This window comes from Rhineura floridana, chromosome 2 (genome assembly GCF_030035675.1).
Source record: "Rhineura floridana isolate rRhiFlo1 chromosome 2, rRhiFlo1.hap2, whole genome shotgun sequence".
In the NCBI taxonomy this organism is placed as follows: domain Eukaryota; kingdom Metazoa; phylum Chordata; class Lepidosauria; order Squamata; family Rhineuridae; genus Rhineura; species Rhineura floridana.
In genome coordinates, this window is record NC_084481.1 from 101,937,903 (window position 1) to 101,963,679 (window position 25,777).

Here is a 25,777-nt window from a genome sequence, read left to right on the forward strand (position 1 = left end):
TAATAAAATATTTCTCTGTTCACTTTTGGCTTCCTTATCTATGCTTAACTCACAGTCAAATGAAGAAGAGGCTGACCTGACTGGGGGTCCATTATCCCTTCAATATGGGCTTTAAAGGATGTCAGAGAATGTGGATTTGTCTACAGGACTTGCTACATCGTCTGGCCCTCTCTACACATAGTGTTAAAGTTGAGACTAGGGATGGGTGAGTTTATCAATTTCTGTTTCTTTCACTTTCTTATTTTTCCAATCTTCAGTTTTCCACATTTCCACGTCAGTTTGTGATTTTCTTTTTTTTAAAAAGTCCTCATGAAAATTCATCAGCCTTTCAGTACAAATTTCTCCTAATAGACACATTTTTTGGCAAAATGTATAATGCACTTTTGTATGTTATTTTCACTAATATATGCATTTTATGCATAGTCTTGTACATGCTACTTGGCTGGAGAACAGCATTACAGAATTTGGAGACTTTTGGAGACCACATATGTGTTTTGGGTCACATATTGTTTCAGAAAAGGTGAAACAATTTGGCATTTGGTAGATGCACCTTTAAATGCGAATTAAATCAAATACGTCCCTCATCCCTAGTGGAGAATATGCATACTGACCAGGCAGTGTACAAAATTCTCAGTGGAAACAATCAAATGGTGCCTATTCTCCATGCCTCCATGACAATGCACACTGTCACTAGAACTGATTTGCATTCTCCTTCCACATTAGCCACATGTTTGAGCGGTCTCTGCAGTACAATACTATACATTTGAGAAATGGTGGTTGCCAGCAAAGTAGTATCAGCATTATAACGTATTGCCCAAGACTCCAACAAGGAGACTGGAATTGCACTGGCATCATGGAATTCCAGCATCGTGGCTAAGGGGAAGATTGTGAAACATAAAAGAGTTCACTGGCCCTGGAGGTGCTGAAGAACACCCTGCAGACCTACCTGACACAACTACATTACCTGAGCAGTGGTGAACAGTGCTACACCGATAAGGAAGGGCACCCAGCATTTTCCAAAATACCAGACTGTGAGCCAGGATGCAATGTCTAGTAGGAAAGCATGCAGAAACATGAAGGCAAAAAAGGGATAACTGGACTTCAGGAGTCCCATCTTCTTCACTGTGGCATGCAGCTCATGAAAATCATGTACCAGCATTTCCTGTGAGAAATGACAACAGTTAAGATCTCACTTCTTTGGTATATGTGATTAAACTGCATCTAGAATAATGCTGGAGAGGTTACAACGACAATGGAGATACCCAGCCAGGTGGGAGGCTTGGAGAACAGGGGATCTCCTTTAGCTCAACCAGGCACATGTGAAAAGTTTTCCCCGCTGCCTCCCCATCTTAAATTCGATGAAGGACATAGGGGAAGTCATGGTGAATGATTTCTCCATAGAAGCAGGACTCTTTGTAATATGGATTGTATGTGAGATAACAGCTGGCTACATTCCAGAGCTTGGAAAGCTCATTTTTAAAAGGAACAATTTCTAGTTAAAGTTCAACATGTCTAAAAATGAACTAATTATTTATGTTTGTCACTTTACAAAATGAACTAGTTCAGTTGAAGTTCAGTTCATAGTTCCATTCAAATTCATCCCAGTTATCCTCACCAATTTTTTCCAGCATTCAGAATATTACATGTTGCTGTGCTGAGGTATAAAATATATTTCAGAAGACTAAAAAACACATACAATGTGGAATGTGAATGGTTTGGTTTATTTTTCCCAACAATTGTGATCTCTAAATTTAAAGGCCCAAAGAGTCTGAAAAGTAAACACCACATGTAAGAGAACAAACTAGAAGATAAACTAGAAATCACTCCAAGTTTTACCCCATAATGAACTTAATTCATGTTCAGTTCACTCAGCAATTATGGGAACTACTTTCAGATGTAAATCATAGATTTTTTAACTAATTCAGTGAACTTTGTTAAACCAAACTAGTTCATTCCAAGCTAGGGATGAAAAGATCTGTCAATTTCGGTTATCTCAGTTTTTCATTCTTCCAATCTTAAATTCACTTCTCCACATTTCTAAAAAAAAATCCTCATGAAAATTCTTCAGCATTTTAGTGCAAATTTCTCCCAATAAACACATTTTAGTAGGCAGTTGTATACTAATGTAAACATTTTTGCAAGCCGTTTTTCATCATATAATGCATTTTTGAATGTTATTTTTGCTCATATATTCATTTTTATGCACAATTTCCCCGAATATATGCATATTTATAAACATTGTTTGGTTGGTGACCTACATCACAAAATTCAAACGAGGGCAAAATGTGACGGATAGCTGTGTTTCAATTTTCATATTGTTTCAGAAAGTGTGGATTTGATAGATTCAGTTTGAAATGTGAACTGAATTGAATTTCTTGCCCATCCCTATTGCAAGCTCTGCCATATTTCCTGCTCTGCACTCCTGTGTGCATTATCAGGGAGTGGGGCGGGCTTTGCGGACTGGGGTCAAAGCCTTGGCTGCCATCTTTGGAGAGGGCAAGTGAGGTCACATGACACATAATGCGCACAATACATGGCTGCATAGGGGCAGGGCAGCGAAGCTTATTTAAGCCCATGCTGCCCATGCTCCTCCTTCTTCGTCCTGCAAACCCCTCCCCCTTGCCATGGTGTGATCATCTTGGTCGCTGTGGGGCCAAGTAGGAATTTTTAGCCAGCTTGCCTAATTTGGCTGGCGGGGGTTTACCTACTCCATGCTGTGGTAGCAGGATGGAACCAGGTTAATTCGGGTATCTGACATTTGGTTATAGACTACTTTGGTCAATTTGGCATGAAGGTGTAGGAAGGGAAACAGATAAGGACAGCTAGGTGACCCCTTAGGCACTTTTGGGGGTGATGTGGTTGTCAAGAATAGCTAAGTTTGGGCTAAAGGAGGCCAACTAAGATGGCTCAACAAGAGGACATTATGGGGATTTGTTGCAAGTATCTCTGGGATATTCTGTGCTGGGGAAGCTCAGGCGGTTAGTGCCAGCCAGCCAGCTGCAGTTTGTTGTTCGTAGGGGGAGACAGGGGAGCCTTATCTGCTTCCTGCTATCCGAGTAAGGAGGTCTAGGCATTAGACTGCATGGTGTGAATTTTCTAGCCTATTTCATCTTCAAAGAACGTACCTGGGGTGGATCATTGAAGAGGTGCTGGATTGGCTAACTGGCCCCCTCCTTGTTGCCAGCTAACCCCCATAAAAAGAAGGGTGATTGTTCAAGTACTTGTTTCCCTTTCCATCTACCTTGACTCGTCTATGGATTCTTGTGGAGTCTCAGGGAACTGGGTGCTTTAACCTTCGAAGTGAGTATTAGCTAGGCTAGTAGGCTTTGTTATATTCTTTTGTCTGTTTGAATCTCTCACTGTGTTATGTAAATGTGTCTATGCCTAACCCTGTTGTGTGTGTTTGACTTTAAAGGTTATTATATGCTGCTCTCTCTTTATATGCTCCCTTAGGTTTTTAAATAAACTGCCTTTCTTTCTTGGTGTGTGTTACTTGGGGCTTTGGCTCTAAATTCAGTCCTTGACCACGACACTACTGACTACTGTCTGTTGTTCCAAGTTAATAGACCAAGGCAAGGAGTCTAACAATAGCTCTGCCCTGGGGTTTAAAGTAGTGCTCTGAGTTCCCCTTACTCAGAGTGGGTAGCTAGCTAAAGGGGTGGTGGCAATCTACCTTGCAGGGCTGGTGTTGGTTGTGACTCAGCCCTGGGAAGGTGAGTTCCTGGGAGCAGCTGTCCAGGGAGTTGGGGCTGTTCTTGGAAGCAAAGACATCCCCCCCTTGGGGTTCTGAGGTTGAGGGTCCCTAAGGGGGAATCTTTGACAGTGGTGGCTTTGGAAGCCTGCAGTTCAGGGCTACAGGGCCCAGGAGCAGGATACGGGCCACCTCATCCACTTGGAGTTCTGGGCCCCTGAAGGGTGGTGATGTGGAAAGGCCTCCCTACTCACCTTCAGGGTGTGGCTTGGGAAGGGGTAGGCAGAATGGCTTGCCCTTTCCCCAGCAGGTTTTTCCCTCTGCAGGTTTAGTTTAAAGTTTAGTTTAAAGTTTAATAAAGTGTCCCTTAGTTTAACCCAGCTCTTGGTGTCCATGTCTTATTTCGGTCCGCAGCAATTTAATCACTTAAAATACTGAGGTTCCGGACTATCATGAAAATCACATGACCACAGTGTTTGTTCTTCAGTTTAGTGATCTATAGGACCTAATTACTTAAAATGTTGAGAATAGCATGAAATGGCCACAAAGGGAGTCCTGCACCCAGGTTTATTTATTGTTGTTATTAAATTAATATTCCACCCTTCCTTCTAAAAGGAACCCAATGAAGGAAAAAGGTTCTTCAAGACCAGACAAGTACAGTGGCTCAACTGGAATATGTACTAATTATGTTACAGGATTGTGTTTGCAAGGTAGTGTATTTTCCCTACTTATATCTGGGGCCAGCCCTACCATTAGGCAGAGAGAAGTGGCTGTTTCAGATGGGTGATGTTGGAGATGGTGACCCCTATCATTCCTCCTGAGTCCCCTAACGATTTCCCATTATTGGAGGACTGAGCTTTGTGTGCCGTGCAGCCCTTTAAGTTAGCCTGCTGCTTTCAGGTGTGATGGTGGACACTGCCCTGTCATTAGCATTGAAATAAAAATCAACTTCCTGATCAGCCAGCTTCTGGAGGGGAATGGAGGGGGTGCCATCTTGTCTGTTGCCTCAGGTAGCCAAATGGCTTGGATAGACCCTGACTATGTCATATCTCTTTAAAAGAAAGTTATGGGGGAAACTCACATTTTTGGTGGGCTCACAGCCGGGTTAATCAGGTGCCAACTCCCCAATTTGCAGCGAGCTCAAGTATTTCTTCACTAGGTCCTCATCCTTGTGGAAAGCTGCAAAGGCATCCTAAGAAACACACACACACAAATGGGGTGTGAAATGGAGAAGGCCACTATGCAGTGTGATGGATCTGACAGTTAGGGAAGTTTGTTTTTAGCTCAACAACAAATGATAGAAGGTGACATCTAAAGCATGGCTTCCTTCTTGGTGGGCTGAGACCAATGATGGCATAATAGTCTCAGTGATGCAGACAAGTGTATGATTTTGGAATTGCAAAGTTAGTTGGACAGCTGGAGTTGGCATCAAAAGAGAAAAGGTGGAATGAGTGACCAATTGGTGAAAGGAAGAAGATACACCCTGAAGTTTGAAAGGGGAAAATTGGGAACTGTGGTTTGTTAAGGGTGCTGGCACTTGTAGCTCTGTGAGGGATGAACTATGGTTTCCAAGATTCTTTGGGGGAAGTCATAGTGTGGATGTGATGAGGGGAAAGACAGGGACGTAAAAGGAGAGGGGACTATTGTGAAAATCTGATATAATGAGAATGGAGGGAAAGTGCTTGAAAAAGTAAGGAGAAAGTTAAGAAAAGAAAACATACAGAGAATTTTGCCTAGTAGGTGTGTGACTGTGAGCAATTCCCTCTTGCAAATGTATGAACAAAGAAAAAGCCAGCTACACATTTGGGACTGTCAAGCAGCGATGTACATTTCACCTTTTCACTGTTAAGTGCCTATGAAGTCAAATGAGTAACACATGAAGGCCAGTATATGGAGCATTTCTCTACACTTTGTGTTGTTTTTCTTGTTGTTTTAGTTGCCGTAACCCTCCTTGAAATCATTGATGAAAGACAGCTTTAAAATAAATAAATAAACAACACACAACTAAACAGTAAAGTTATCAGAGCAGAAGACACAGAGCTGGTTTGTTGTAATGACCAAACCATGGTTTGCTGTCGGGTTAAAGGAAGTAGTGATGTGACCTCAATAGTCCACAGTGAAATCTACCTTTTCTGTGCAAGGTATTGAAGCTTTGGGGTATTTCTGAAAGGTATTCCTGAATGCCCAGGTAATACTGAAAGAAACTGATAATTTGCATCTATTCACGGCCACCTCTCAGGCTGTGGAAGAACCTGTGCCCCATCTTGTTAATTCTCCTGGATATCTCTGTGCCAGAATATGAGTGGGAGGCATTATTTTATGGTCCTTTCCCTAGAAGGTGGTGCTTTGAGATGTCTCCTCCACCCTGTAGTTTTTGCAGAGATCAATTTTGTCCCACATGCAAACCACAAATACTGCAACAAGGTCGAGGGGGGGAAAGGCAGTGAAGGAGACAAGAGATATGCAGCTAAACTTTGGTTGGGGAAAGTCTATATGCACTCATTCACATTTCAATATGCCCCTATGTCGTCGTCGTCATAGTAGTGTTTTTTAAATTGGTTTTGGACTGTAAGCAGCCTGGAATAGGTTTGTACAAAGGTAGATTATAAATAGGTTTGTGGGTTATAAATTGTTTCACAACAGCAACAATAACATTCTCGGAACCAACAACAACATCCGAAGGAACAGAATGTGTAGCCCAGAGGTGCAAATGTCAAATGACCTCTCTCTCTCCTATTATCTTGTTATAAAAACATTATGATAAAATAATGGATCATTTTGTTGTCCTTTAATAGTATCCCCAAATATGCCTCCTCAGACAGGTGACCGCACTCTGCCTAATGGTAAGCAGAGTTCTTTAAGTTGCTCACTGGTGCAAGAGCGATTGTGATCTGCAAGTGCAACCCTGATAAACACGCTAGGATACACAATTGACTATCAAATAGTGTTAGGTTACTGTTCTTTGTAATACAGTATATGGATGTTAGGGGCAGGGGGGATTGAGGAGGGGGGAGCAGTTGTAAAGGCAAGATGAGCAGTGACAGCTCTTTGAGTCTAGGTGGTCTTACCCCAGTGTGGGTGGTCTTATGACAGTGCAGGTAATCTTACCCCCTTAAAAATAATATCTTGTGTGGAGACTCACAACCCCCTTCATATGTTCTTTCACTTTGGGGGCAGTGTCATGGGCCCTGTGGAGAGTTCCTGGAGTGCTCAGGAGGAGGAGGAAGAAGTCTGGGTTCCTGAGGAGGGACCCAGTCGGTTGCAGCAGGAGGGGGCTGAAACAGGAGAAGGCTACAGCAGTTTAGGTACTGACATTTCCACCCCTGTAGTTCTAGTTACAACTGAAGAAATGCTGCCTGACCATGAGCCAGCCCCTCCTCTCGAGGCGAAGGAATGGGAGGCCCAACCAGAAGAAATGTCCAAGGAGGATCTCAATGAAGTGCCGCCGCCACCATCACCATCAGCATGCAGGCAGATGCATAGCTGCTCACAGACGGCACCAGCTTTCCCCCTTGTCTGTAGGCATGCTCACTTACTCACTCAGTCCTGTTCAGTGAAACTTTCCCCACGCAAATAAAGAGAGCCCACCCCAAGCCGTAGCTTGAGTAGTCATGCCTAGTTATGCTGTGTAAAGATACAGAGTTCTGTGTAATCTGTAAACTGTAAACTGCTCTAAGATGAGATTTCACAATGCAGAAAAATACACCAATGAGTCTGAATCTGAATCCAACAGAGTTGCCGGGACCAGTGTGTATGTGTTTGAACCCCTCCTAATGGATTGTTTGCAGCTGTCAGTAATGGTTAAGTGCCATTACTGTAACAATGCCACTCTTAAAAAAAGCCAAGAAGGGGCACTGGATGGTGTGTTAATGGAGTTGTATTGTTATCAGTGCCGGATTTAGGCATAAGCTAAACAAGCTACAGTTTAGGGCCTCACAATCCGCAGGGGCCTCAAAAAATTTCAGAATTGTTTGGGGGGGCTTTTAAAATTTTATGTGTACTGAATATATATATATATATATGGTGTAATTTTGAATGAATAGTCTTTATTGCTCATAGCCATCGGCCACCACAAAAAGAAGCAGCAGCAGCAAATACAAAGACAAGTACTAATTACAAAAGATAAAACAGCAAGGGCTAACTCAAAATATTAAAATGTAAGATATGAAACCGGTTAGGCAATATGTACATATTAAAACGACATACATGACATAATTACATATTTGAATTTATATTCCTGGCTAAGACTCCATTGCCATCAGTTCCATAGATTAAGTGTAAAAATTTTAGACACTTCAGGGAACTGGATTAGGATTAGGGAAGCTCCTAGTCAGCCGTAAATTGTTTGTAATGTCTAGCTCTGATTTTTCCAGCAGCCAGAGCAAAGTTTGCCACTTGTGATGTTAAGAAAATATCACTACCGGCAAGAAGAATACCTATTTGCTCCAGGAGGGGTCTATTTGACAGGGAGTGAATAGTGGAAGCGAGGAATTTGAACCTAGGCGCATTGTAAAGGGGACATCTTAAAAGGTAATGCACAAAGTCCTCGACTTCGCCGGATTTACAAATGGAAAGGCTAAGATGAGTTGGGACTTTTGAGTAACTCCCGTCAAGCAAAGCCGTGGGCATAGATTGAAAGCGTAATGCCATAAAGGATTTTCTCAGTAGCGGGGCGGTTAAAAAGGTAAAATATTGTTCCGTGGTGAAAGTTGTTTTAAACAAAGGGTACCACAAAGAAAAGGACGATTGGGTTGAGGCATGAAGGTCCCATCTTTTAGCATACAGAAAGATTCTTTCCTTAAGTATCTGTGTCGCACACATAGAAAGGTGGGAAGGTAAAATTTCTTTATTTATCCCATATATGGGCAAAATAAGTTTGCCCCTATTTAACCAGCTGCTGTGAGATGGGTTCTGAAGCTGTTCTAGGAGGCATTTCTTGGGAAGGCGTGAATCGCTCATACATGCGAGTTTAAGCCAGTAAACGGCTAAGGCCGCATGTACGGAAGATTCAACAGAGTAGAGGCCTGTCTCTGTCCTCAAAAAGGAGACAGGGGTACCCCGCGGAATGGCCAGGATAGAAGGAGTTCTGGACTTTCTCTAAAGGGGAAATGTTGGCAAGCCCCCAAATCTCAGCACCATACAGGAGCTGGGGAATTATTTTCCTTCGAAACACCTCTACCGCAGGAGAAACCAAGCTCCCCCCTTTAAATCTAAAGAAGCGGAGTAGCAAATGGATGGAATGTGAGACCTTCAGCTTAATTGAGTCGAAATGAGGTTTCCATATGAGGTTGGTATTAAAGCTAAGTCCAAGATATCTAAAGTTACATAGCTGTTTAATGGGCTTATCATTTAGTTTCCAGGCATGAATTTTTCTTTTCTTCCCAAACACTACCACATTTGTTTTAGTATGGTTAATTTGTAAGTGCTCCTTAGAACAAAACCTTCCCAAACTTCTTAGTAGTTTCCTCATCCCGATCTGGGTAATTGAGACCAGGGCTAAGTCATTGGTGTATAACAGCACCAAGAGCTTGGTGTCTAAAATTGTGGATGGGAAGAAATCTGGGCCAGACAGTTCCTGAACAATGTTGTTTATATAGAAATTGAAAAGAAATGGGGCCAAAAGACAGCCCTGACGTACCCCTCTATTAGTTGGAATAGCTTCTGAGAGGAGCCTGTTGGCGCCTAGCCTGACCCGAAGAAAGGTATTTGAATGGAGCATTTGTACTAGATAGAGCAACCGTCTATCTATATTCATGGAAGATAGCTTTTGCCATAGTCGATCTCTATCGATAAGATTGAATGCAGATGTGAAATCAATGAAAGTGACGAATAGTTCTTTTCTATTTTGGAGTGAATATTTTTGGATTAGATGTAACAGAATAAAACATTGATCTATGGTAGACTTTCCCTTAACAAAACCTGCCTGTTCCTCCGCAAGAACCGAGTTCTTAGAGGCCCAAGATTCCAATTTACCTAACAAATATTTGGCGTAAATTTTGGCAACAACATCAAGAAGACTAATCGGCCTAAATTTTTTGGGTCAGCCTTAGAGCCCCTTTTATGGAGTAGTACCACTATGCTGACCCCCCAGCCCTTTGGGACTTTTCCCTGACAGTTGATGAAGGTAAACATTTTGGCGAGGACTGGGGCCCACCAATCAGGATTGGTTTTAAACAGTTCTGTCGGGTGCATATCCTCTCCAGGAGCTTTTTTTTTTGGCAGAGAGTTGACCAAAATAAGTATTTCTTGCGGCGTAACCGGTTTCCATTCCAGGCAGGAATGAAATAACAGAGATTGTGTACTAAAATAGGTATCTGTCAAAGGGGTGGGCGTTGAATAACTAAAAAGGGCGGAGAAGTGTGAGCACCATTGGGCTGACGTTATTTGGTTATCCATAGAGGAAAATTCCCCATTTATACGTTTTGTTACCATCTCCCAAAATTTAACAGAATTATTTTCCAAAGAAGCGAGGCCAAGTTCCAACCACTGTTGGCGGATATACATGGCTTTTTTAAAATGCAATAAATTTTTATATGATTTACGGAGATGTATGTAGATGTTGTAATTTTCTAAAGAGTCTATCTTCCTTAAATTCCTTATAGCTCTTGATAGGTTGCATTTGTATGCAACACATTGATTGTCAAACCAGCCACATTTCATCTGAGAGGGTGATCTAGAACAAAACAGCATGGGACCTATTTCCCTGATTATGGTATTGTAAAATGCCAGTGGGTCTGATGAAAACAGGAGTTGATCTCTTAATGTTAGTATCCTGGTCGAATTTAAATGTGAAGTTATGTCATCTTGTGTCTTCCCATTCCAGTGGATCCTATTGCCATCATGGGGGGCAAGATTCTCAGGTGGTATAGATGCACTGGAAGAGGAGGCCATTGTGATGGCAAAGAGAGAATGAATGGGCATATGATCGCTCTCAGGTCTGGCCAGAACAGGAAAAGACTCAAGGTAGGGTATAAAGGACGGGGAAAGTATCATGAAGTCAATGCCACTCTTTCCTCTAGGGCCAATGTACATATATAAGTCCGATGATGAATTTCTGTGTGATCCATTGCATATAAAAAGTTGATATTTATAAATGAGGGCAAAGAAGGAGAGACCCGCTGAATTTATGACTGAGTCTCTGGAATTCCTGAGTGGAAAGGAGAACATAAGAACATAAGAAGAGCCTGCTGGATCAGGCCAGTGGCCCATCTAGTCCAGCATCCTGTTCTCACAGTGGCCAACCAGGTGCCTGGGGGAAGCCCGCAAGCAGGACCCGAGTGCAAGAACACTCTCCCCTCCTGAGGCTTCCGGCAACTGGTTTTCAGAAGCATGCTGCCTCTGACTAGGGTGGCACAGCACAGCCATCACGGCTAGTAGCCATTGATAGCCCTGTCCTCCATGAATTTGTCTAATCTTCTTTTAAAGCCATCCAAGCTGGTGGCCATTACTGCATCTTGTGGGAGCAAATTCCATAGTTTAACTATGCGCTGAGTAAAGAAGTACTTCCTTTTGTCTGTCCTGAATCTTCCAACATTCAGCTTCTTTGAATGTCCATGAGTTCTAGTATTATGAGAGGGAGAAGAACTTTTCTCTATCTGCTTTCTCAATGCCATGCATAATTTTATACACTTCTATCATGTCTCCTCTGACCCGCCTTTTCTCTAAACTAAAAAGCCCCAAATGCTGCAACCTGTCAGCTCTACACTGCGCCAGCAGTGCCGGTGGGGGCTGGAAATTCCTGGGTGGTTGGCAGGGAAGCAAAGTCCTTAGCCGGCAGTCTGGCCATAAATCTGCCAGGTCTTAGGAGGAGGGAATCTGATAAGGGCCAGGCTTGTCCGAAGTGTACTTGCCGAGTCAGGAGTCCAGAAGCGAGGTCAGTAGAGGTCCGGGATCAAGTGCCAAGGGGTCAGTCCGAAAGAGGGTGCCAGGAAACTAGGAACACACAAGCCACGCCTGACGTTGCAGTCAGCAACAAGCTGCAGCCAAGGTGTGCCTTATAAAGAGCAAGGTTGACAGCAGGTGTGAGTCCTCAGTGTTTGGGCCTTAAGGAGACAGGCCTGCCTCTCTTCTGCCTGACCTTCTGCTGTCTACGTTCTGCAGGTGAGGGGGAAGTATCCTGTTCACTGTCTGTGTCTGGCTGCAGGGACTCTGCTGTATCTGGGGTGCTCTGCAGCTGAGGGGGAGAAGGAGCTGGATTCTCAGGAGGCTCCTCCGTGTCTCCTTCTGAGTCTGCTGCTCCTGGGTCTGCTGCTGTTACTCCCGAGTCATCCTCATCTGAGGAGTCCTCTGACGGGGCCATGACACAACCTTTCCTCATAAGGGAGTCGCTCCATCCCCTTGATCATTCTGGTTGCCCTCTTCTGAACCTTTTCCAACTCTATAATATCCTTTTTGAGATGAGGCAACCAGAACTGTACACAGTATTCCAAATGCGGCCGCACCATAGATTTATACAACGGCATTATGATATCGGCTGTTTTATTTTCAATACCTTTCCTAATTATCCCTAGCATGGAATTTGCCTTTTTCACAGCTGCTGCACACTGGGTTGACATTTTCATCATGCTGTCCACTACAACCCCGAGGTCTCTCTCCTGGTCGGTCACCGCCAGTTCAGACCCCATGACCGTATATGTGAAATTAAGGTTTTTTGCTCCAATATGCATAATTTTACACTTGTTTATATTGAATTGCATTTGCCATTTTTCCACCCATTCACTCAGTTTGGAGAGGTCTTTTTGGAGCTCTTCACAATCCCTTTTTGTTTTGGAGGGGAAAAAATGAGTGATTTTTAATTGCTTTACCCTGTCAGGAATCTCTACTAATCCCCCATCCGGTGAGATTCCTTGATCTCTGTACATCTTTCTAGTACAGACCATTTTTATGAAGGATTGTGTCTTTAAGAGGAGGAGGCGGATAGCAGACGCAGCTTGTTAAAAGGAAAGTGTGCCAGGAAGGCAACAACGTCTAAATGGGAAAATACATATAAAACGTCATCTGACATGTTAAACACACAGTTAAAAAACTGCTGTGTTAGTTTCTGGTGGACTTGTCTTGAGTAGATTTACAATATCTCATTGCTCGGGAGGAATCTGTGGGAGACAGATATGGATGTTCGACGAAGGCTCCTTACCTCTCTCTTATCAAGGCCTCAAATGGTAAATCAAAGGGCTACTGGGCGAAGAAAAAAGCAGCTACAATATACGGCTCTTGAAGCAACCATGTAGTACTTGGAGGTGTATAACAGCAGTTTGAAAGAGTTGTAAACCTATGAGTCAGACTAATTTGTTAATTTGTTAAAAGTACCCAGGGAGACAGAGGCGAGACGTTCTCCCCACGGCAGCCATTTTCCTCAATCTCTCAAAATATTTTTTTAACAAAGGGCCTCCAAGCTTTATATAGCTTAGGGCCTCACCAAGTCTAAATCCGGCACCGATTATTATTAACAATGATTGTGAGATACCTATATGGGAGGAAGGGTTGGATACCAATAAGGAAGTTGCCCCTACAGGCATACAGAGAAATGCAACTGATGTGTTACAACTGTGCAAGCCCACACTAAGTTCTAAAACAAGCTAAAATGTACCCTCCCTCCAGTATTACATTAAAGACAGTTTCCGCCTTTGAAGTTGAACATGGTGTTAATTAGATCCACTGTATAACATTGACTGCTGTTTCATCATATAACTCAGTAGCACTTTTGCTTTGATTTTCCTAATTAGTTGAACCCAACAGCAGAAACGGCTTTGCTGTGCAAATGTGCACAGCTATTAAAACAATTAATGGGACATCACATTCTGCAAGCACCAACATGCAATGGATGCTTCCAGTTTTGGTGAAGATTATTGCTCCAAAATCATTTCCCTTGAGAATATCTAGGAAATCCAACCATGGATGGTTGTCCATCAATCACCCAATCATTCATTATCCACAAAATCAAGAGTTCACAGAAAATTCCTATGTTGCTATTTCAGTGTGTAGTGGGGGAGACAACATACAGATGAGAGGGGAGGGGGGAATGGAAAATGAATTATTTGAAACTGATAGGAATGTATAGAAATATAGCTTATCTGTTAAATCTCATGCAGCCCAATTTTATGTATGCTTACTTGGAACGAAAATTCCAAAATCCACCGCTGGGCAGTACCTTTATTGAAATGGAAATGGGCTGCCTTCAAGTCGACCCTGATTTATGGCGACCATATGAATAGGATTTTCATGGTAAGCGGTCTTCAGAAGTGGCTTACTGTTGCCCAAGGCACAAAATGCGAAAGCAAGCTTTCAGGGGCTTCAGAGTACTTCATAAGGCTGGCTGCAGCAAGGCTTGAGGGGGCCCTGGGCAAGATGCCTCCAGAGCTCCACCCCATCTCCTGGGTTGTTTGGATTCTCCTGCACACCAGCGCTTGCTCTTCTGAGAAGAGCTTATTCCTAGCACCTGCCTGCCCGCCCTCTGATAAGCAGGGAAGGGAGAGAATGAGTCCCTTTTTCTTTACTTTGCAAAAAAGCATTGGTAAGTGCCCACCCGCCTGACCAGGCAGGAAGCAGGAAGTGCCTTTTGTTTTCTTTGAAACTTTTACAGAGATTCTCAAGCCCAACAACCTCTGGTTTTTAAAAAAAAAAAAAACTTTTGAAGAAAGCAACAGGGACCAGGGTCTTCTCCAGATGGCCTGTTTATTGAGCATTCTTCCTGATTTGTTTGCAGGGGGATTGGATGAGGTTTGCTATTTAATTAGCATTCATTCTGAATTGTTCACGGGAAGACTAGATAGCATTGTGTTAAAGCAAGTGTATCCCACATTTTCCCATGCATTTCCCTGTCACTGTCCTGATTGCAAAAAGTCTGATCTTTTGAAAAAGCAGATTGGTGATGTGATTTTAGTTTGTTTTTTAACTGCTTTTAATGATGTGTTTTAAAACTGTTGTGACCCGCCCTGGGGCATTTGGGTGAAGGGCAGGCAATAAATAATAATAATAATAATAATAACAACAACAACAAATTGTTGTTGTTGTTATTATTATTATTATTATTATTATTATTATTATTATTTGTGCAGCCTGAATTTGTCAAAAAAGTCATAGAATCCCACCCGAAAATAGAGACAGTCTGGAAACACTTTCATTCCTTTTTTTATTGAGCATTCATTCTAATTTGTTTGCAGGGAGATTCTGTGATGAGCATTCATCCTTCCTTCATCCTTATTTGCTTGTGGGATGTTTATACATCTTTCTGTTGATTAGTCATTTATCCCACACTTTTAGTGCATTTTCTGCCACTTTTCTAACCACAGTTTCTTTCTTTTTCTTTCTTTCTTTCTTTCTTTCTTTCTTTCTTTCTTTCTTTCTTTCTTTCTTTCTTTCTTTCTTTCTTTCAAAAAGTAGGTTTGTTGTGGCAGAGCGCTTTAATCCACTTTCATTGAGCAAACCAACATTCCCAGCATGTTATCAAATCCCTCCTAGGAGACACTGATACTCTGGAGGCAACGTGGCTCCTTCCTTCCCACCCACACACCTCCTGGCTGATCTTCCCCCCTCCTCTCCCTTACCAGGTGGGGACAGTAATGGGGGCAGTCACTGGAATGCCTTTCTTTCCCCTTCTTTTCAAACAGCAAGTGCACCGTGGAGCAAGATTCCATCCAGGCCACTGGGCACACCATCTTTGCTTCCCAGAGTTTCATGTGGGCCCAGCGGTATAGGACTCTGGGAAACAAAGACAGCCTGCATGGCACATGACACATCTGGATGGAGAACTGCACCACACTGCACACCTGTTATGTTGCTATTTTAAGGAAAGACATGGCAGGTGATGGGGTGCAATTGCTTTAAAATGGGGTGCTAGGCCTGTGCCCCATCATCAATCCTGTTGGCTGGATGTTACAGCCCTTCTGCTGTAACAAGGCTTGCCTGCATGGGCCGCACATGGGGAGGCAAAGAAAGAGCCCCCATGAGCTCAGGCAGGGCATGTTCAGGCAAACACTATGTGCATGACCATTTGCTACATGTTCTGGCAAGAGCCATTGATTGCTGTCTCCTTTGTGTAAATCTGTGCCACCCTTCCCCTATTGCTAAATTTAAAGTTTAAGACAAGAGCATGAGACAGATGACTCCTGCTGGAAGTGTTAAGCCAGGAGAGTATCAGATAAAATGTTAATGAAAATATGTCCCTTCCTTCCCTCCCCCTTCCCAAAGCAATTAGCCAAGATGTTTGAATGGCCTTAGACTCCTGCCAGAAGAGGCCCAAAGATTATGCTAGTATCTCTCCCCATCGGCCCACCCACATCGATAGCTGGAAGATTTAACATTTTAGAAGCCTTTTCTCCAAGGTTTAGAACAAATTCATCCTGGCTGGCACCATTTAAAAAACCTTTAGCAGCCAATAGCATTCAGGAAGCAGGAACGCAGCTTCTGTGATTCTTTTAATTATTAAGCTCAGATTTGGGCATACAAGCTGGAACCAGTTGGCTCAGGATTTTAGGTTTCCTCTTCACAGATGAGGTTGCCTCCCCTTCCTACTCTAAATCGACTCTTCTTCTAGGTGGCCCTTCTCTGGAACTACCCTTGCCCTGCAGCTGCTATGACTCTTGCTGTTCCAGGATGGCTTCAGTGAGATGTTGCAGAACCCCATTGCCAGCTACTCAGAACCTCTGGATTCTGCACAAAACTGCTAACAGAGCTTTCCCCTTCTCCAAGTTTCTGACCCACCCATACCTCTTCTTCCACTCTCAATCCAAATTTAATCTCCTTTCCCTCTTTTCATTTCTTCCCAAAGCTTTGTCCAGCACATCCTCAGAGTCCCCCTTTACTAACTTCTGTGTGCTAACATGCCACTTTAAGCCTCTCCATTTAATACACATACACACACTACCTATTTCTTTATCTTTCTGTTTTTTAAACAGGGATGGAAAAATCTGCCAATTTTGGTTCTCTCAATTTCTCATTTTTGCAATCTTAAATTCAGTTCTCCACATTTCTGCAGCAATTTGCAATTATTTTTTTAAAATCCTCACGAAAATTCTTCAGCATTTTAGTGTGAATTTCTCCTAATAAAGACACTTTGGGAGGCAGTTTTGACTAACGTACAAAGTTTTGCAAGCCACTTCTCATCATATTATGCATTTTATATGTTGTTTTCACGCATATATTCATTTTTATGCACACTTTCCCCAACATAACCATTTTTGTAAACATTGGTTGGTTGGCAAACAGCATTGCTAAATTCAAGTAAGTGTGGATTTTGAAGGATGGCTATGTTTCTGTTCTCATATTGTTTCAGAAACTGCACGTTTGATAGATTCGGCTTGAAATGTGAACTGAATCGGAATTCACACGCATCCCTACTTTTAAATAACTCGCACTGCTAGCTGCTTTAAGCTCGTCCATACTGAAACTTCCTTCATTTATCAAAATTGCCAAATGGCATCTCTCTCTCTCTCTCTTTCATTCTCTGTCTCTCTCTCACACACACACACAAACGCGCGCACGCACGCACGCAGGGTTTTTTTCTGGTGACATGCTGGGCCCTTAAGGCTCCTTTTTTTGAAATCTTTTTTTTTTGTATGAGCCAGTCTCAACCAGAATTCTTTTCCCTGTCTTTCCCTGGCCAATTTCACTGTTTTTCAAAGGATTTCAGTGCATGTTTTTATAATTGAAAGCATGAAGTTATAACTGCAAAATAATTGATAGCTTGGGCTCACGAGGCTATTTCCAACAAAACATGCCCACCTCTCTCTCAGGTGATACCACCTGTCAATCACACCAGCCACCCACCACCAAACTAGGTGCTTTGTGCCTTGTCATGCCTCACTGTGACATGTCACTGTCAATTACCGGTTCAATCACCTCTTTCTTTGCAGCCGCATCTTTCCTCCAGGCTTTTTTCTTCTATTCCCATTTTAAAGGGGTACCATTGCTAAAGTTGTTACTAAGGCTGCCTGGCCACTGCAATGCATACTTCCTTCTTCCTGACTCACACCAGAAGTGCCACTGGAGGAGCACAGCTGGAGAAGGAGCTCCATTTGGATGGTTCCTCTTGCTTTGCAAGTGAGACTGCACTCAGCCATGCCTAAAAGATTATGCTTATTGATTGTGTTTGATTCAGTGTTCATGGCTAAAATGTAATCAGCAGGCATCAGCTTCTGCACCCTAAACTCTTGTACTTTTGAATTATTGATTTATTTATTTTATAAATGAATTTATCATTTACCCGCCATTTGGCTCTGAAAGTCAAGGTGGCTCACATCATCAGTTAAGAACATTACATAATCAAAGCAATAACATGTTTTAAAAAGCTTAAAAAAACAGAGACAGCTAAAATACCATTTTACAACAGGGGCAGAGCAGCATTGGGGGTTAAGACAAAAGTTTGGCAAGACAGAAAAAGAGTTTACCAGATTGTGGAAAAACTAATACATTACATTACAAGGAAATGGATACAATTTGCTTCCAACAGCCCAGCAGTTTTAATCTACAAGAATGCTGCAAGCTCTTCGCCACCACCATCATCTGGACCTTTCGAGGGTGGCATTTTTCGTGGGAAGAAGAGGGATTTTGGAGCTGGCGTCTGCGTGCACAGAGTGCGGGATTATGTTTGGCGTGTTGGTCTGAATCGGATGAGTGGCTGTGTATATGAGTGTGTGTTGTGAGTGAGTGTGTATGTTTGTATATATAAGTTGTTTGCATATATAAGTGTTTGTATATATGAACTTATTATGTGCCTCAGAAAGAGGTTTTTCCATCAAGCGGAGGGACTTGAGAGGGCCCCAATTACCGTAGTGATGGGCAGAGGGAGGTATGGCATTGTGAGAAGGACATGCCAGGTAAGGGGAACGCGGCCCAGACATGTAGTGGCTGTGCCTTGTTCCGGTCCTTCTCACACCCGCAGGGATGTTGGTTGTCTTCTCAGCCAACTCTCAGATCTCCAGTTGCTGCTCCTAAATGCCAGATCGGTACATAATAAAACCTCCCTCGTCCACGATCTGATTGTGGACGAGGCAGCCGATCTGGCATGTATAACCGAGACCTGGGTGGGTGAGCAGGGAGGAGTTAGTCTCTCCCAGCTCTGCCCACCAGGGTACTTGGTCCAGCATCATGGTAGATCTGAGGGTCGGGGAGGTGGGGTTGCTGTGGTCTATAAGAGTTCCATCTCATTCACCAAGCACCATGTCCATGCAGTTACTGGCCTGGAGTGTTTGTACCTTGTGCTGGGCCAGAGCAACAGGCTGGGAATCCTTCTGGTGTACCGCCCACCTTGCTGCCCAATGGCTTCCCTAACTGAGCTGACGGAAGTGGTCTCGGAGGTATTGCTGAGATCCCCCAGACTATTAGTATTGGGGGATGTCAACATCCATGCCGAGGCTACTTTGTCTGGGGCAGCTCAGGACTTCATGGCTTCCATGACAACCATGGGGCTGTCTCAATATGTTAGTGGCCCAACACATATGTCGGGGCATACTCTAGACCTTATCTTTGCTACTGGACATGGGGATAGTGATCTGGATGTGGGGAATCTTACATCTTTCCCTTTGTCATGGACAGATCACTGCTTGTTGAAGTTTAGACTTTCAGTAGCCTTTCCTCTCTGCAAGGGTGGGGGACCTATTAAATTGGTCCACCCCCGGAGACTAATGAATCCTGAAGGTTTTCAAAGGGCTCTGGGGGATTTTCCGGCTGATAGGACTGGTGCTCCTGTTGAAGCCCTGGCTGATCTGTGGAATGCGGAGATGACCCGGGCTGTTGACACGATCGCTCCTGTGCACCCTCTCCTATGTAGAGCTCATACAGCTCCTTGGTACACGCCAGAGCTGAGAGCGATGAAACAAAATAGGAGGCGGCTTGAGCGGAGATGGAGACGAACTCCCGACGGATGCAATCATGCGCTGGTTAGTGCTTTTACCAAGCTGTATGTAGGAATGGTGAGGGTGGCGAAAAAACAACATTTTGCTGCCACTATTAAGTCATCTCTTTGCCGCCCAGCAGAGCTTTTTAGAGTTGTCCAAGGGCTACTCCATTCTGGCCTTCAGGACACGGTAGAATCATCGGTGGCCCTCTGTAATGAGTTTGCTGAGCACTTCCAGCGTAAGATCTCATGCATCCGCTGGGACTTAGACTCCCAATTTATAGCGGTTGATCCTAATGAGGTGTCTGGAGCACAGTCTTGTCATGTCTTATTGGATGAGTTCCAGTTGGTTCAGCTCGAGGACATGGACAAGGTGCTTGGACAGGTACGTGCAACCACTTCGGTACTGGATCCTTGCCCCTCCTGGCTAATAAAAACTAGCAGGGATGGAACAGCTGGCTGGTCCAAGGAAGTGATTAACGCCTCTTTATGAGAGGGAGCGGTCCCTGGCTGTCTGAAAGAGGCAGTGGTGAGACCACTTCTGAAAAAACCTTCCTTGGACCCAGAAAATCTCAACAGCTACAGACCGGTAGCGAATGTTCCATTCCTGGGCAAGATCTTGGAACGAGTGGTTGCTGGCCAGCTCCAGGCGCTATTGGATGAAACCGATTATCTAGATCCATTTCAATCGGGTTTTAGGCCCGGTTTTGGCACTGAGACGGCCTTGGTCGCCCAGTTTGATGACCTATGTCGGGAGAGGGACAGAGGGAGTGTAACTCTGTTGATTCTCCTTGATCTCTCAGCGGCTTTTGATACCATCGACCATGGTATCCTTCTGGAGAGGCTTGCAGAGTTGGGAGTTGGAGGTACTGCTTGGCAGTGGTTCCGCTCCTACTTCGTGGGCCGTCTCCAGAAGGTAGTGCTTGGGGAACATTGTTCGACACCGTGGGCTCTCCAATGTGGGGTCCCGCAGGGGTCGGTTTTGTCTCCCATGCTTTTCAACATCTATATGAAGCCGTTGGGTGCGGTCATCAGGAGTTTTGGAGTGCGTTGTCATCAGTATGCTGATGACACGCAGCTCTACTTCTCCTTTTCATCCTCTTCAGGTGAGGCTGTCGATGTGCTGAACCGTTGCCTGGCCGCGACAATGGACTGGATGAGAGCTAACAAACTGAGGCTCAATCCTGACAAGACTGAGATGCTGTTGGTGGATGGTTTCTCTGATCGGATGGTGGATATATACCCTGTCCTGGATGGGGTTACACTCCCCCTAAAGGAGCAGATTTGTAGTCTGGGAGTCTTCTTAGACTCTTCCCTTTCACTTGAGGCTCAAGTAGCCTCGGTGGCACGGAATGCGTTCTACCAACTTCGGTTGGTAGCCCAGCTACGCCCCTATTTGAGCAAGGAGGACCTTACATCAGTTGTACATGCTCTGGTAACCTTGCGTTTGGATTACTGCAACGCGCTCTACATAGGGCTGCCTTTGAAGACAGTTCGGAAGCTACAGCTAGTGCAAAATGCGGCGGCCAGATTGTTAACAAGGACCAAGTGGTCCGAGCACATAACACCTGTTCTGGCTCGCCTGCACTGGCTACCAATATGCTTCCGGGCCAGATTCAATGTGTTGGTATTAACCTATAAAGCCTTATACGGCGCGGGACCACGATACCTGTCGGAACGCCTCTCCTGATACGAACCGGCCCGTACACTATGTTCTACTACGAAGGCCCTCCTCCGGGTTCCGACTCATAGAGAGGCCCGGAGGGTGATGGCAAGATCTAGGGCCTTCTCAGTGGTGGCCCCTGAACTCTGGAACAGTCTCCCCGAGGAGGTGCGCTTGTCGCCGACATTGTTATCCTTTCGGCGCCAAGTTAAAACCTTCCTCTTTTCCGAGGCATTTTAATTTTAATTTTAATTTAAACTAACTTAATTTTAAATCTGTTGTAATTGATTTTAGATTGTTTTATTTTTATATGTCTTTGTTGTATTATACTGCGTATTTTATTGTATTTCTTGTGTTCACCGCCAAGAGAGCTATTGCTAGTCGGGCAGTATAAAAGTCTAATAAATAAATAAATAAATAAATAAATAAATAAATAAATAAATAAATAAGTGGGGGCTATTTATTTTAACTTTGTGGGTTGGGGCTGTTCATTTTAACATCTTACAGGGCTTTTGCTGCTGGTTATAAAACTTTTAATTATACAGAGTTGCAGGGGGGAAATGGTTTGAGGAGCATGGGTTTTCACTGTGTGTGCGCGTTTTAACTGCAAGCTAGCTTCAAGCGGCTGCTTTGAACTAATAATTATGGAGTCTGTGCACTTGAAAGCTGCAAGATTTTTTTTTAGATTTGCTTTCTTGTGGCTTGGAAACTAAAATGTAGCCTTGACATGTGAGTAAACATAGAAATGGATTGTGTTGTAAATCTTTCTCTTGCCCTCCAATCCTTTTTTTTTAAGCAGTTAAGGCAGGGCTTACTTTGATCCCACTGCTTTTATTTGGCAGGAAATTAATACTAATTTTTTTTTAAAGAAAATATTCAGCAATGGCCAACTGGTTCTGACAATAAACTATTATATGGGATGTATGTATTTTTTTTTATCTCCAGTGTGTGTATATGGAATATTTCCAAAAACCACGGCCTTGGTTGCCCTGATGGATGACCTTTATCAGGAGAAAGACAGGGGAAGTGTGACGCTGTTATTCTTACTTGATCTCTCAGCAGCTTTTGATACCATTGACCATGGTATTCTTCTGGGCCAACTTGGTGAGCTGGGTATTGGAGGCACTGTTTTACAGTGGTTCCAATCCTATCTCCAAGGTCGCTCTCAGAGAATAGCATTGGGTGACTGTCTTTCAGCCCCTGGCGGTTGTGCTGTGGGGTGCCGCAGGGTACCATCTTGTCCTCCATGCTGTTTAACATCTATATGATGATATGGGATTGGTCCTCAGGACATTTGGGGTGAGATGTCAGCAGTATGCTGATGATACCCAGCTCCATTTCTCCATAACATCTGAATCAGGAGAGGCCGTGCAAGCCCTGGACCGGTGCCTGGACTCGGTGGTGAGCTGGATGAGGGCCAATAAACTGAGTCTTAATCCTAGCAAGACGGAGGCACTGTGGGCTGGTGGTTCACGAGTTTAGATAACTGGTCAGTTGCCTGCTTTGGATGGGATTGTACTCCCTCTGAAAGAGCAGGTTCGTAGTCTGGGGGTGCTCCTGGGTTCATCTTTGTCGCCAGAGGCCCAGGTGACCTCAGTGGCAAGGAGTGCCTTTTATCAGCTTTGGCTAATAAGACAGCTGCAGCTGTTTCTGGACTGGGATAGCCTGACCACTGATGTCCACGCACTGGTAACCTCCAGGCTGGATTACTGTAATGTGCTCTATGTGGGGCTGCCCTTGAGGTTGGTCCGGAAGTTGCAGCTGGTGCAAACTGCGGTGGCGAGACTGTTCACTGGGGCAGAGTATCGCCAACATGTCACCCTGCTGCGGAATGAACAGAGCTTGGAAAAGTTACTTTTTTGAACTACAACTCCCATCAGTCCAATCCAGTGGCCATGCTGGCTGGGGCTGATGGGAGTTGTAGTTTAAAAAAGTAACTTTTTCAAGCTCTGGAATGAATTGCACTGGCTGCCCATTTGCTACCGGGCCAAGTTCAAGTTTCTAGTTTTGGTGTACAAAGCCCTATACAGCTTGGGTCCAGGATACCTGAAAGACCATCTTACCCCTTATATACCCAGTTGATCACTGCGCTCTGCAGGTGAGGGCCTCCTGCAGATACCATCTTATCAGGAGGTCCGTTCTGCACAACATAGGAAATGGACCTTTAGTGTAGCGGCACCTACCCTAGGGGCACCTCTGTCATGCATGCTATTTTCATAAAAATTGCCCATAAAATAATACATGGATTCTTTTTTGCTGATCCCTAAATTGTAAGCTTGCCTTTGAAGAAAGATTGCTGCAGCTATGCTTCTGAAATTAGGCAGTATTCATCCCTTTGGAAGAGACTACTACATCTGCAAATTTCATCTAATTCTGCAAAAAAATTAAAAATATATAGATGGTTCATAAGAACATAAGAAGAGCCTGCTGGATCAGGCCAGTGGCCCATCTAGTCCAGCATCCTGTTCTCACAGTGGCCAACCAGGTGCCTGGGGGAAGCCTGCAAGCAGGACCCGAGTTCAAGAACACTCTCCGCTCCTGAGGCTTCTGGCAACTGGTTTTCAGAAGCATGCTGCCTCTGACTAGGGTGGCACAGCACAGCCATCACGGCTAGTAGCCATTGATAGCCCTGTCCTCCATGAATTTGTCTGATCTTCTTTTAAAGCCATCCAAGCTGGTGGCCATTACTGCGTCTTGTGGGAGCAAATTCCATAGTTTAACTACGTGCTGTGTAAAGAAGTACTTCCTTTGGGAGGTATTAAATTTTAAAGGTGTCCAGCAAAACCCTGGACATATTATCTGTAATTTGTCAGGCATTATCACCTCCAGAAGGGTTAATATTCCTGTAAATTTTATCCAATTCTGCCAAAAGGAAAAATACAGCCTTTTTTTAAAAAAATCCCCATAATAGTGAATGGAGTGGCACAAAGCTTTGTTTTTCTCAATTGGGATTCAGATTTGGACCCCAAGCCATATTGTCAGTCTTTGAAGTGCTTCACACCAAATCTTGTTCTTTTCAAAGTGGCATCTGAACCAAATCTTGTGGTCGGTTCACACCCCTTGTAAAAAGATGCTATAATAGGGAATCACAACTGCCATTCCTACTCCTAAATTTGTATTTAGTGTTGACAGTATGCTAAACAGAATGTAGAAAAAATTGAACCCAGTTCTACAGCCTTAGTTATTCAGCCACATTACTAATTCTAATCCAGATTCCACTCTCGGTATAGCTGGAAAAGAGGTCATATGTTCTGCTATGGCTCAGGCGATTGGCTATAGGAGAGGATACATTCGGAAAAAGTTTGGCTTTAGGTTAACTCAGCTTTAAGAGGCAGTCTCTGAAAAACAGTAAAGGATGTGTGTGTGAGAGGTTGAAATAAGCACATCTGCCAGAAAGACTGGAAAAGCCTTTGGCAGTGGCATCACTAGGGTTGGTGTCACCCAGTGCGGTAACTCATGGTGTCACCCTCATGGACCTTCTCCCGTACCAGACCATGCTGAACTACAGCTCCCATCAGCCCCAGCAAGCGTGCCCAACGGCCAGGGATAACGACGGGAGTTGTAGTGCAGCAACATCTGGAGGGCTAAAGGCTCCCCACACCTGGACTCAACAGACCTGCTGGGTTTGTCTTTTCTTTCTCTCATTTTGAAATTCCACCTCAGGATAGAAAGATTCCAAAACACACATCTTTGCTTTGCTAGTGAAGTACAAGGTGTACCTTTTTGGACTTGTGAGGCCAATGCAAACTATGCCACAACCCTCCATTGCCAGAACAAAATGTACCGATGGTATCTTAAAGACAAAAGCATTTGAAAAACATAACCTCTGGTCCTGCCCCTGCCATGCGGCTCCTGCCTCTGTGGGATCTTCCCCCTTCAGCCTGCAAGGGTGGGGGAGGGCAGGGGGCTCCTTCCCCTGGGCAGGAGGGAGAGTTGCTTGACTTGTCTCAAGAGACAATAAAGCCACATCCCTGACAAACCGCTTGAGGCCACCTGCGGAGAATGCTTGGGACGGGCCCCCAAAGTTGCGCAGAGCCACTTTTATGCTCACACAGCTTCTGCTGTGGCCGGTCGCCAAACACGGGTGCAAGTCAGTCTGGGAGTGCACAGGCATCTGCCCAGTCTACTCTTCCTTTTGTTCCAGTCCATCATTGCACCGCTTCTGAAGTCGCTTCCAGACAACCTGTTTTACTGAGCATGCATCCTTATTTGTTTGCACAAGGTTTGTGGGGAGGCAACAGTCTGCTTCAGCAGATGCACAGAATGGTGGAAAGAGTCTGCGCCTGTCTGCATGGGTTGGCGGAGATGGAACGAGGCGTGCCAATGTCTCTCAGTTGCCAGAGAGCAAAACAGAAACCACCTCTGCAAAATCATAGTTTAGGGCTGATCAAAAACTCCAGAATGCAACAGCAAGAGGTTCATGGGCACTTGCCGATGGGATCATATTACATCTGACTCACAGTGCCTGCACTGTTTACCAGTTTGTTTCCAGGCATAATTTGGAGTGGTGGTTCTTACCTTTAAAGCCCTAAATGACTTGGGTCCAAGATGCCAGAGACACTGTCATACTCATGAAGATCTAGCAGGGAGT

General features: G+C 44.2%; 1 pseudogene; it reads right to left on the reverse strand.

Annotated features, from left to right (window-relative positions):
* Positions 1 to 13,020, reverse strand: part of LOC133378260 (acyl-CoA (8-3)-desaturase-like) — a 32,290-nt pseudogene extending 19,270 nt beyond the window's left edge.
* Positions 13,021 to 25,777: the final 12,757 nt, after the last annotated feature.